At 36.3% G+C, this 14,425-nt stretch overlaps 1 protein-coding gene across 1 annotated transcript in view; it reads right to left on the bottom strand.

Moving 5' to 3' along the window:
* fbxw7 (F-box and WD repeat domain containing 7) overlaps positions 1–14,425 on the bottom strand; it is a 381,234-nt gene that overhangs the window by 270,348 nt on the left and 96,461 nt on the right. Inside the window, exon 2 of the mRNA XM_028802692.2 lies at positions 3,288–3,347. The gene's annotated coding sequence lies outside the window, so the exon portion shown is untranslated. The remainder of the gene's footprint in view (positions 1–3,287; positions 3,348–14,425) is intronic.

Raw genomic sequence — 14,425 nt, 5'->3', positions numbered from 1 at the left:
CTTTAAATACTTTTGGCTCCCTTCAATAAAATATACTAATGAATACACGTCATGATCAAAAGCAGCAAGGCTTTTAAAATTCTAAGGATAACTTGTAACTACTATATGTGGTCAAGCCATTATTTTAAAGGACTCCAGACTATGGATGGATCAGTCTGCCAGTATATTGGATATTTCTCACCACCATCATTCTTGGCATTTAAATGTAGCCTAAAATATAATTGCTTTAAGTCTAGCATGCTTTTATTAGAGATAATGATTTGGATGTTGATACTGCATTATGTTTTGAATGCAAATTTGTCATAATTCTTTGGAGTAATAGTTTTTTTCTGTAATTAAATAAAATAAAAACGTGAAGTCACACCTACTACACTATTCCCAAAGGTCTGAAAAAATTGAGCGTCATACATACAAGTCATATACAGTAGGTACACAATTCTACATATTGTTCTCTTAGCACACTTGCAATGTGTATTAGATAAATTCTAATATTTTATAAGAAGGCAATTTTGACCATTTTGATCTTTAGTTTGTAAGCATTTTTCCCCATGACTGAGTAAATAACGTTCAAAAAAACATAATTACATTGCTGGAGTTTTAATTACTAAATGAACACAGCTACATATATAATTACTACAAATTACAACAGATGCAGAAGGTCATAACATGTACTTAACTTAATCACTGTGTAAATTACATTTTTCTCAACTTGAAAAAGCAAGGACTGCTTTAACAGGATTACACATAAAATTGGTAAAAGCCATAGCAAGTAAGTCCAGAAGTTTCCCTTGTTTACCAAACAAAGCTAAAAGCAGATTACAGACTGGACCACCATGTGACTATGACAAGCCAAAGTAAATACTGTATCTGCTTCGGAACAGAACTCAAAACAGAGTTGAACACCACTGTGGAAAGGGTATTCTTGGGTTGGGCCTAAAGCATTTATGAAGAAGGCCATCACAGAAGTATAGGTACACACAAATACTGTCATAAGCTATAAAGAGACATTAAAAAATCACCACATTAAGTTTGTATATACACCAGAACCTTTGCTTCAAGTGTTTGCACAGTCTAGTTTCAAGTTAAACAACATTTACTTGTAGCCCAACACCAATTGAAGATGCAATAATCGCCTACTGGGAGTGTTTACGTTTAACTGCAAGGCCTGTTTATGAAACACATCATCTAAGATTCAGCTTGCGTGTCTTTTGGAGGCAGAGCAGTGTGTTCTTATTACTTTGTAACAGAGACCAGCAAAAGTTTTAAAATATGTTGTGAAATGAAAGACTAAAATGGAAAAGTAACTGCCTTAGAGAGAAAGAATAAAGCAAGTTACAAACCAAGCCAATATACAGTGCATCCAGAAAGTATTCACAGCGCATCACTTTTTCCACATTTTGTTATGTTACAGCCTTATTCCAAAATGGATTAAATTAATTATTTTCCTCAGAATTCTACACACAACACCCCATAATGACAACGTGAAAAAAGTTTACTTGAGGTTTTTGCAAATTTATTAAAAATAAAAAAAATTGAGAAAGCACATGTACATAAGTATTCACAGCCTTTGCCGTGAAGCTCGAACTTGAGCTCAGGTGCATCCTGTTTCCCCTGATCATCCTTGAGATGTTTCTGCAGCTTAATTGGAGTCCACCTGTGGTAAATTCAGTTGGCTGGACATGATTTGGAAAGGCACACACCTGTCTATATAAGGTCCTACAGTTGACAGTTCATGTCAGAGCACAAACCAAACATGAAGTCAAAGGAATTGTCTGTAGGCCTCCGAGACAGGATTGTCTCGAGGCACAAATCTGGGGAAGGTTACAGAAAAATTTCTGCTGCTTTGAAGGTCCCAATGAGCACAGTGGCCTCCATCATCCGTAAGTGGAAGAAGTTCAAAACCACCAGGACTCTTTCAAGAGCTGGCCGGCCATCTAAACTGAGCGATCGGGGGAGAAGGGCCTTGGTCAGGGAGATGACCAAGAACCCGATGGACACTCTGTCAGAACTCCAGTGATCCTCTGTGGAGAGAGGAGAACCTTCCAGAAGGACAACCATCTCTGCAGCAATCCATCAATCAGGCCTGTACAGTAGAGTGGCCAGATGGAAGCCACTTCTTAGTAAAAGGCACTTAGCAGCCCGCCTGGAGTTTGCCAAAAGGCACATGAAGGACTCTCAGACCATGAGAAAGAAAATTCTCTGGACTGATGAGACAAAGATTGAACTCTGGTGTGAATGCCAGGCGTCACGTTTGGAGGAAACCTGGCACCATCCCTACAGTGAAGCATGGTGGTGGCAGCATCATGCTGTGGGGATGTTTTTCAGCAGAAGGAACTGGGAAACTAGTCAGGATAAAGAGAAAGATGACTGCAGCAATGTACAGAGACATCCTGGATGAAAACCTGCTCCAGAATGCTCTTGACCTCAGACTGGGGTAACGGTTCATCTTTCAGCAGGACAACGACCATAAGGAGTGGCTTCAGGACAACTCTGTGAATGTCCTTGAGTGGCCCAGCCAGAGCCCAGACTTGAATCCGATTGAACATCTCTGGAGAGATCTTAAAATGGCTGTGCACCGACGCTTCCCATCCAACCTGATGGAGCTTGAGAGGTGCTGCAAAGAGGAATGGGCGAAACTGCCCAAGGATAGGTGTGCCAAGCTTGTGGCATCATATTCAAGAAGACCTGAGGCTGTAATTGCTACCAAAGGTGCATTGACAAAGTATTGAGCAAAGGCTGTGAATACTTATGTACATGGGATTTCTCACTTTTTTTTATTTTTAATAAATTTGCAAAAACCTCAAGTAAACTTTTTTCACGTTGTCATTATGGGGTGTTGTGTGTAGAATTCTGAGGAAAAAAATTAATTTAATCCATTTTGGAATAAGGCTGTAACATAACAAAAGGTGGAAAAAGTGATGCGCTGTGAATACTTTCTGGATTCACTGTATGTCAATATACTGTATGTCTAATATGAAAGAACAGTGAAGTTCATTTACAGGATTGGAGCATATTTCAATTTTCAGATCTCAGTTTTTTTGTTTTTTTTTAGGAAAATAATATATTAAGCATAATGTGACAAAACACTGGTACCCTAGTTTGTGGAGGTTAGTTAGCTATAATAGACATTAGATTGAGACAAAGTATTTCAAAGAAAGTGTTTTCTTAAAGCTACACTGAATTAAGTTTGTTTGTTTCTGTCTATCAGCCGACACAGTTGGACCCCCCCAAACAATAACTATCAAGAATTTAACCACCAAAGCAATGTCAGATAAACAAGCACTTACGAATAGTCAGGTCTCAACTTTTCCTTGTGGGGCAGACCAGTGTTCCTCTTGTAAACTAACCTGAAACAAGAAATTATTTATAAATTGAGATTGAGCCTGAGACACTTGAATAAGCATAATCACACACTTTAACCAAAATCAACTTACATGTTTATAAATTTTCTGATGTAAGCGTACTATATAATATTTAAGCCTTACATTTGCTGCCAACAGTTTTCAAATGCATACAGTGACAACAGTTTCATATACTATATAGTTTATAGCAGCGTAATAAGAAAGCTGTTCATGTTATGAGGTGGGCTGGGTTCCACCAGGAATCCAAACTTACTATAGTTCCTTTATCTTCAACTGCAAACTTGTGCACTGAGACAAAAGCAAAGAGCTTTATTTTTCTATGATTAAAAACATGAACAAAGCTGCAAAGCTTAATACACAACACAGACAGACACAAAACAATGCATTTTACTTGTAAGTTTATAGTAAGTACTTCTGCACTCATTCAGTCATGGGAAAACTATGTATAGTTAGCAGATCTCCCTTTAAAAACTCTTAAGTTTACTCTAAAAAAGAAAGAGTTGAAGTACTGTGTCTAAAACCCAAGTGTTTGTGCTCTTACAGGTTTCCATCTCTCTTTGATCCTAACAAAGTTGCAACAGAGCATGCAAGTGTTTTTCTTTTATAATATAAAGTGAATTTACACTTAATTTTAATGCACTAAAAACCATTGCATTCTACTCACTTAAAATGGCACTGGTGCTGTGTTTTGGGTACTGATTTCTGAAAAGTATATCAAATGAGTCATCACACGTTTTAATGAGTGGAGCCTTCCTGTACTCAAGTATGATACACAAAAACATGCTGAAAATGAAACACAAATTTTGAGCTGCTGTAATCTGACATTAAGGTAAAAATTTAGTTTAAATGTTTACACGTTCTCAGTTGCTTATACTAAATGTTTACCACGTTTTTTGGATATTACAATCCCTATTAGGAACCACATTTCAACTGCTCATATTTGTGATCTCATTCTTTCAGGCATTACACAGACCATAAGCGAGGATGGGAATGTAGGCTGACTGGTAACTCTAAAGCTTCACGACCATAAACCTGCACAACATTTTCAAATAAATACTGAATATTAAACTGAAGGAGGGATGTTGGGAGGGTAGAAAACCAAAGCAGAGTAGTTTCTTCTTCACATTTGGTAAGAAAAACAAAATCAGAGTTTTGTAAGATCTATAAAAATAAACTCACTTGGCATGGGAACACAACCATCATGTGGGAACAATTGAAAAGAAAGCACACTGGCATAAGGGCAGAAAACGAGGGTACTGTAGCCCAGCACAATCGGAGCCTACCAATGACTGGCTCTTTAGGGCTGGAATAAAATTTAAAGTGTGCTTTACAGTTATTAGTACTGTTACTTTGGGAAATATTAAAAGGATAACTGTTCCTCTGACTGTGTGGTAAAATTCCTATCTTATCATTAGATAATTTTATTTTACAATTAACCAATTACACCAATGGCTTGCTTGTGCACATGACGTTAATTTGCAATCCGATTGCTCAGACGCAGGCATATTTAGGGTGTCTTCACATATGGTTCAGCCACTCAAGCAGACTCAGAATGATTAAGCTAATTTTCTGGCAAACAAATGCACTCATACTTTATTTAAAACATCCTCAGGAGCTGCTCTGGACACGGTTCATCTGTGGTTCATTTCAAGTTGATTTGTGCATTATACATACAAAGTGGCCCTGGTCTACTTTAAAAAAAATAATACATTTTATTTATATAGCACCTTTCCCATGCTCAAGCTGCTTTGTACTTTGCTTTTACAAAGAAGACCAAGCTAATCTGTAGCAGGTGCGCTTTTGCTTCATTTAAAATGAACCAAGTAAAGCTCCTGTAAAACAAACATTATGGGAAAAAAACCACCCTAAGTTTGTTAGCATAGTTAATAATATTATGACGCAGCCATGGAAACATTAATTTTGCAAGACCTAACTTCATTAACTTTTAAATTCTTACTGCACTTGTCTTGATTTGTGTAAATGGTTATCATACCTTTATTAATGCTGATATTTTCCTAAATAAACTTTACTTTTCGTGAAAAACATCAAATCTTTTTTTATATATTATTATTCTTCTCACTGTGCAACTGACAACTAACAAATGTCTGACAATTAGGCAGATTAATCCGATTAGTCATTATTTTTCATTTAAACAATTTAGTATCATTTTTTTTAAGTCTCAAGATTGATCTTGTGAATCTCTGTTCCTGCTCAATTACTATATGTAGATTTTTGCTTAACTTCATTTTTGTCTTTTGATCCAGTAGATGTCACTGTTAAGGTTTTCTATGGAAAAAGTACTTTACTATTTCACATAAAATGGTGAGTCCTTTTTAAATCAACGTCTTCTACACTTAAATCTGATGTGTGGACTTACCATGGATTCAAATGGTGGGTCAGTAAATAACAACTAGATAAAAGTAAAGTATAAGTAGGCTAAATAAAAAAAAAATAATAAAACAACAGAATATATAGCAGTTTTTATCAGTAAAGATAAGACGCCCTACACCGCTATTGAAAATGAGGGCTTTCAACAAATGATACAGGTTTCTGAACTGCGGTATGCTATACCAACCAGAAAGCAATTCGGTGAAGGCTTTATGAAGATCTTAAAGCATTGTCACGTCTCTCAAGCCAGTGGAGAGAGTATTCATAACTTGCAAAAGTTGAACATCCAGGACAGTGCATTACTACGTGATGCCAGTCACAACAGAAGCAACCTTGCTGCCTATATACAGAGCCGCTGAGATGACTCACTGCTGTTCCTAAAACCTTTCTAGCATTTCCAATGAGTTATGCCATTGCGTGACCACACCAATCACAAGTTTGTGTTCTGCCAAGTCCAAAAAATGTTGCTTCTCTTTAACCATGTGGTTAGCTTTACGGCTATGGTGGAAAAAGTTTGCAATGCACCTCACCTAGCAAAGCAAGAAGGCAACTGTTGGAATTTTCAGGGAAGCCTACAATACAACAGGGAGTGTGTGCTCAAAGCAGCCGACTTGAAGTAGCACCATAATAGCAGCATTATCAGTCATGATGGCCATTTCTTTTTCTTTTATGTTACATTCATTCAATGCCACTATCAACAAGCATCAGCTCTAGATTCTTGTTTTAAAATGCTTCCTTTTGCCTGAGGACAGTGAGGACACATTTTAAAGTCCGATTAATGCGACTGCTACAAGTTAGCAACTGAATATACGTGTAACTTGTAGAATTATAGAAAGACAAGTCTTCACACTGTATCTTTAATTTTGACTAATTTCAGATTATTTTAAATGCCCAATAGGGGAGTAACAGTTTAGGTGAAGGATGTCCACATGTAGATTCTTAACACATGAACAGGTTATTGAATCAAATGTTGCTTCTTAATGAATGTTATTATTTAACAATATTATTCACAAGATGATACAGATGTTTAATAAAGTAGATGCCATTGCATTGTATCAAAACAAGGAGCCACCCCATAATGTATGGGCTTTGATATTGCGATACATATGTTAGTTAAATTTTGAATGAGTACAGTACTGTGAAAAAGCTTTTTTTTTTTTTTTTTAGCAAAGATATTTTGCTCCACATCTTCAAAATCCTGATGTTAACTTAACTGTTCATTAATAATCAAGTATTTCTTCTTAAATGTCATTCCATGCTTATGCATATGTTATGAAGAAGTCACTACGTAGACACCCTTCAAATAAAGTGTTACTGATTTTTGTCACATTATAATAATGTTCTTTGTGCCTGGTTAAGTAATTTCTTAAAAAAAAAAAAAAAAAAAGCCACCACTTCAAATAATTAATTCAGTCAAGATAAAAATCAATATTGAATCGAATCAGGGCATTGTGAATCAGAATCAAATCAAATTGAAACATCAGTGTTAATACCTAGCCCTACAGAAAATACATTGAATATGCTGATTTTACATTATAAAATACTATTCCAAATGACTGGACATTTAGTGGTATCTTGGTCCCCATTGGGGAAAACCTACAAATCGTTGTGGTTGGCGGTTTCACCTTGCCCATGGCAAACCATCACAAGGCATTCCGCTAAACGGTTGTGACCTTTTCTCATTCAGTACTATTGTGATTCACAACTCAGCGCAACACAAGTTCAGACGTCACGCAAACCATATTTGAGGAAAAACAGGCTTAAAGGATAAGATTGCTATTTAAGTCAAAGTTATTTTATCACAAAGAAGGCATATATGCATTTGTCACATGAAATTGTGTTCTAAACAAGCATTTTCTATAAATTAAAAAAAAAAAGACACAGCTAACCCTCAAGATTTATAATGGCACCTATGGGACACTGGACACTTGGAAAACAAAAACTTGAAATATACCATTTACTTCCAGTACCAAAATTAATGAAAGGCTGGTATCATACCTTTTTTAAAATTTGGGTTTTTCTACACTCTTTCAGTAAAGGTATACTGTGCAACACTAACAGACAGAAGGACTAAAATGTGTCAAAAATACCACAAATCCACAGAATGATTCTGTTCAGAGTAAATAGTTAAGGCTGTTTTTAGTATACCAGAGTGGAGAACATTCCCATGCATTATGTTTCTTGATATCATGAGTTTCATTTGAATGGTAAAATGTAGCTGCCAGTGATGCTATCAAGAAGGCAGGAATATTGTTAAGATCTTCTTTAAAACCATACCTTGAAGAATTCAGGGTGCTCTGAAGGAAAAAAGGGTACCGCTATCCAGTACTAAATAACAGTACCTAATAAAAATGGCAGAGAGAGAGAGAATACAAGTAAGCATCATATAGAAAAACGTTGCTTTCAGGTTAAATTGGTTTATAAGTAATTAGTAGTGATGTGTGTTTGTCCTTGTTCCGTATATACCTGTATATAAGTAGCTACAATAAAACAGTATCGGAATATACAAACGGCACTGAACTATCCAAGGCAAAACTACATTTCAGCACGCAAACATATAAAAACAAGTTTGAGTCACAACTATCTAAACTATAATTTGCTGAGAAAATGCTATATGACCTCAGATTATACACTTACTTTTTCAGACACTCAAGTAACACTCGGGTTGTCGTGAAGCAGCAAACAATAGACACACAGCAAGCACTAGCATTAGATATATTATAATGATATATATAGAGAGATAGAGAGAGAGATAGAGAGAGAGATTTTAGCTGTTATGTATCTTTAATCAGCTGAACCAAGGGTAAAAAAGAACGTCCTTAACATGTACCTGAGCTGCAGTTATATATTTAAAAAAAAGTGACATTCCAAGTTACACTGTCATAATTTTCAGTGTAAAAACAGGCACATGAAGTCCTATTATAATATAAAAAAATGGAAAACGAAAAGGAATTGATCCATTAATATGTACTGTATTGTATACTACATATTATTTACCCAAAACAACTTACAAATAACTAATACAGTAAAAATTGATCTAACCTCAAACCTAGACAGCTGAATGGATTCACCCCAAAGCCACTTAGTAAGTCAGTTGTGGGTAATAAACTATAAACTGTTTTTACAAATTGAGAATTAACTTCTACATTCTACACTTTAAAATGAATGTTCTTAAGAGGAAAAAAATAAACACTAAACTGACATAATATAACATATTAAAAAATGATGAAACGTCTGTGTTTGTAAAGGTAAATTAGTGGACTGCTAGGGATATTAAATGATGCAAGTTGATGTTATGCAAACTTTACTGAAAATCATAGATAAGGGTAAAATGTCAAGTAATTAATGTGACTATCCTACACAGTACACAATTGACAAACCTGAAATTCTATTCCTGGCCAAGAGGGAGTTTGGGGGGTTGAGAGAAACACACATTGAGTTTTTCACAATTGTACAATTACCTTTGACACGCCAAGTCAAATGTCTACTTCAGAATAGCACTCAAAGCAGGGCTGAACAATGAGTTTCACTTTGCACATCTGAAATCTTTGCGGGATGGTGAATTGTACTTGACCTCATCAAAACTGGTGGCTCACATTCATTTAAGGATAAAAACAAGCTGCTGCCACCTATCGCCTGCTCCTGCCAGCACTGCAATGACTTGGCTGAAAACTCTATTAAATATTCTTACAGCATTGAGTAACATTCTCTATTATTTACCAGAACCAATCTAGAATATGAAAAATAAATCTTTAAAAGCAATGCAGTAAGATTAGATGGGTTTTCTACATTCCCATGAAAAACTTGCATGACTAATTTAGTTATGTCAGCAAGAATTGCGTAAAATTGCATTTGCCTAGCACTGCAACTTCAATGACATTGCAAGCTCACAAGCACATAGAAATATAAACTTAAACAGTTCTGCTTCAGCTTTTACATACACTACATCAGACATGCTAGGTTCTCTAGTCATTTTAAAACAGTGCAAACCTGACAGAAATAATATTTATATAGTGCATTTCCCATACTTAAAGTGCTTCACAAATATTAAAAAACAGGAATGAAATCACAGAAAGGTTTAAATAACATAGCATACAAATATCAGGTTTAAACACCAAATAAAAGATAAATACAAGAAACGTAAGAAAGGCAACATAAAACAAAATGTACCACATACACATTAAGCAGAACACAACACAAAGCAGTACTGAAAAGCATTGATATTTTCATAACTAAAACGAGAATTAGAACTAAAAATATTGTTTTTAGTTTTACAAGAACTGAAATTAAAGCAAACAGAGAAACCAAAACTAAATAAAAATAAAAATTAGTGATATGTGAACGAACTAAAACGAGAACGAAAATTAAGTAAAAATGAAAAAGCAGCAATAGCATTTTCGTTCAGTCCGGTTCAGTTGTGCACAGCAATTGTTTATTGGTCTGCCTGAGCGTTCAGTTATATTGTGCTGTTTACTATGCGGTGATCTCATAACTTGGGCTTACTATAGTCACGTGGCGCAACTTCAGTAAAGGACTGTTGTATGTTACGCACATCTGGCTCGTCGGATTGAAGCAGTAAGCATGTGTGGTTGACGATGGCGAGTTTTCCACAGATATTTGCGGATAGAAAGTGAGGAAGTAACGTGTGGAAATACTTTAATTACAGCCCAGATGATAACAAAAGCAAATGTAGCGTGAGAGAAGAAGAAAAAAGAGTCTCTGAGTTTCAGTGCAGGGCCAGCTGGTATAGTGCTTAATCCAGCACTTCTCTAGTACCAGAACTGCACTTCATACAGTGACATGCGGTCTCAACTGTCTTCATTAAAAGTAAAAAAAAAAAAAAAACTAATAATGATAACATAAAATAAACTTGTCCACTGCTTTGTGCTATAAATTTGTTTTCTGTATGATTCTAATAATTTTGATTGTTTTTATACTCAAAATCGCTGAATTTGTGCATTTCCTGACCAAATACAGGGGAGAAACGCGAGGTGCTGCAGCAATAAGGCCTCACTTCACCTCGGACAGCACTGTTTCTCACACACTGGGTTGATGTATGCAATTGGCACGTGCCTGTTGCTGTTTCTCTGTATGTCGCCAATCTAATATTTGCAGACACATTTATTATACACCCTGACTTCCCACAGTCTGGCTAATATCTTTAATGAATGTGTGTGACATATTTAGTCTTGCTGATCAGACATAAAACCAGAGCGAAAAGGCACAAGTTTAGGCAGACAATACCGTGCCAAACTGAATGGGGCGGATGTGAGCCCAACAGGTGCTTGTTGCTGCTGCTGTTCCACGTAGAGGCTCTAGGCGCCAATAAGTTAGGGATATCAGAAAGTCAAGTGTACTGCAGGGGTCCATTTATTTTTATTTTTTATTTCGACTGACTGCCAAAATGGAAGATTAAGACTTTTAAAACTAAAGGAAAATTAGGAGGACTTTTAGAAGTAAGTGACAGAGATTTTCGTGGAGAAGGATAGGCGCATGGACTTCATTTACAAATAAAGGTAAGACCATAAACGGTTTTCAATTTTATGAAAAATGGGATCAGACTAAGAAAAAAAAATCCAATATTTAAAAACTAAATTTTGACCTTAAATAAAATATACTTTTTTGTTTTTCTTGTTATTCTTTTGTTGAACAGTCTGTATTAAACTTGATTAAAGCATCAGAATTAAAAACTTTTAAAAACAACTAAATATTTCAATTAAGGTCAAACTTGAAATTTGTTTTCGTACACCTCTCTATGCTTTCATTTGTATTGAATGAGTATGAATTGTGGAATTGCAACGGCAAATTTAGAACACATGGAGGGTGCAGAGCAAATGCGCTCTCTCCGCTATAAATGTAACGTTCTTTCTTAGCCAAATATGTACCTTACGTATGTGTGTATAAAGAATGCTGATGAGATATGAAACATAACCAGTAGTCAATGTGCATGCTTCCAATTGAACAGTGAATAAGCTACTCTTTGGGGTTCATATATTTGTAACTCTGACTCTGAAGGAGTCAGTGCCTCACCAGCTATGAACCACACCGCATGTCACTGCTTCAGTACTGGCAACACAAATCGTCAACATACAGACTTGCTGGTGTCCCTCATAGTGCCAAGGACCTTGTCTGTGCACCTGCATTACAGGCGTTCGTCAAGCGAAAGTTTTTACTGTGTGGCTATCTGTGCAATGGACGTCGTTGCAGCATGAACAAATCTCTCGAAATGCGTGCTTGTTAAGCTTAATAGCAACGTGCTTGCTCACACTGGTTTCTTGGGTTCAAACATTTGATCCTGCTACCTGTACTCATTAGGTCACTTAATCTGTTTGATCATTGATAGTCCAGCTGTGTTTAACAACATTATGAACTGTGAGTTTATTTTGTTGACTGAAACATAACTTGCATTGAAATATGTGTAGGCCTGCATTTGTAGTCTTGTGACAGAAAAAAAAAAAAACTAAAACTGTACTAATATTATGTAAAAAAGCCAGAACTAAATAAAATAAAAACTACAATTTTAAACACAGAACTAAATAAAAATTGTTGACTCCACTGAAAACTAGAAAATAAAAAAAATAATTTTAATAAATAAAATAAAAACTAAAACTACAATTAATATCAGAACTGAAATATCACTGCAGAAGTACGCTATCCGACCAAATAAACAATGGCATGATCCGGGTACTTTAAATTAAATAGTTTAAACAGGTCTTTGAGTCTTTATTTTTGTCTTGGTCAAAATGACTCCTAAACAAAACGGCCCTGCTCTTTGAAGTGTTCCCTAACGTGAGAGCTTTCCTAGCTGCATTCACTCCAATGCTATCAAATATCAGTACCCATCTCACATTTCAAATCAAAGTTGCCTTCCTACATATTCCTATCTTCGCATCTATGTCTGGTCAAAGAATGTTTTTAAAAATGTGGCTTTTAAATTTGTTTGGCTATGGGAATATGTTTCCAGGTTAAAAAACAGTGAGAGATTAAGACACACACACACTTTCATAATTATTTTTAACTCTTTGATTCTGCCCATCCATTATACATATGCCCCGCCTATGACACAGGTTTCTTTTAAATTTAAAAAGGGCCACAAATTACTGCTTAAAAGAGCTTTCTTTGTATCTTTTTACAAAATTGAACACAACAAACCTGAGGACTCCACCTCAATATTTAACTTTTGATTTTTTTGTTCAATTTGGGAACCAGTAATAATCCCAAAATATGTTCCCAAAAATAAAATACAGTGGTGTGAAAAACTATTTGCCCCCTTCCTGATTTCTTATTCTTTTGCATGTTTGTCACACAAAATGTTTCTGATCATCAAACACATTTAACCATTAGTCAAATATAACACAAGTAAACACAAAATGCAGTTTTTAAATGATGGTTTTTATTATTTAGGGAGAGAAAAAATCCAAACCTACATGGCCCTTTGTGAAAAAGTAATTGCCCCCTTGTTAAAAAATAACCTAACTGTGGTGTATCACACCTGAGTTCAATTTCCGTAGCCACCCCCAGGCCTGATTACTGCCACACCTGTTTCAATCAAGAAATCACTTAAATAGGAGCTGCCTGACACAGAGAAGTAGACCAAAAGCACCTCAAAAGCTAGACATCATGCCAAGATCCAAAGAAATTCAGGAACAAATGAGAACAGAAGTAATTGAGATCTATCAGTCTGGTAAAGGTTATAAAGCCATTTCTAAAGCTTTGGGACTCCAGCGAACCACAGTGAGAGCCATTATCCACAAATGGCAAAAACATGGAACAGTGGTGAACCTTCCCAGGAGTGGCCGGCCGACCAAAATTACCCCAAGAGCGCAGAGACGACTCATCCGAGAGGTCACAAAAGACCCCAGGACAACGTCTAAAGAACTGCAGGCCTCACTTGCCTCAATTAAGGTCAGTGTTCACGACTCCACCATAAGAAAGAGACTGGGCAAAAACGGCCTGCATGGCAGATTTCCAAGACGCAAACCACTGTTAAGCAAAAAGAACATTAGGGCTCGTCTCAATTTTGCTAAGAAACATCTCAATGATTGCCAAGACTTTTGGGAAAATACCTTGTGGACTGATGAGGCAAAAGTTGAACTTTTTGGAAGGCAAATGTCCCGTTACATCTGGCGTAAAAGGAACACAGCATTTCAGAAAAAGAACATCATACCAACAGTAAAATATGGTGGTGGTAGTGTGATGGTCTGGGGTTGTTTTGCTGCTTCAGGACCTGGAAGGCTTGCTGTGATAGATGGAACCATGAATTCTACTGTCTACCAAAAAATCCTGAAGGAGAATGTCCGGCCATCTGCTCGTCAACTCAAGCTGAAGCGATCTTGGGTGCTGCAACAGGACAATGACCCAAAACACACCAGCAAATCCACCAGTGAATGGCTGAAGAAAAACAAAATGAAGACTTTGGAGTGGCCTAGTCAAAGTCCTGACCTGAATCCAATTGAGATGCTATGGCATGACCTTAAAAAGGCGGTTCATGCTAGAAAACCCTCAAATAAAGCTGAATTACAACAATTTTGCAAAGATGAGTGGGCCAAAATTCCTCCAGAGCGCTGTAAAAGACTCATTGCAAGTTATCGCAAACGCTTGATTGCAGTTATTGCTGCTAAGGGTGGCCCAACCAGTTATTAGGTTCAGGGGGCAATTACTTTTTCACACAGGGC

The sequence above is a fragment of the Erpetoichthys calabaricus genome, chromosome 5, assembly GCF_900747795.2.
Source record: "Erpetoichthys calabaricus chromosome 5, fErpCal1.3, whole genome shotgun sequence".
NCBI classification, from domain to species: Eukaryota; Metazoa; Chordata; class Cladistia; order Polypteriformes; family Polypteridae; genus Erpetoichthys; species Erpetoichthys calabaricus.
This window is presented reverse-complemented; position numbering and strand designations above follow the sequence as displayed.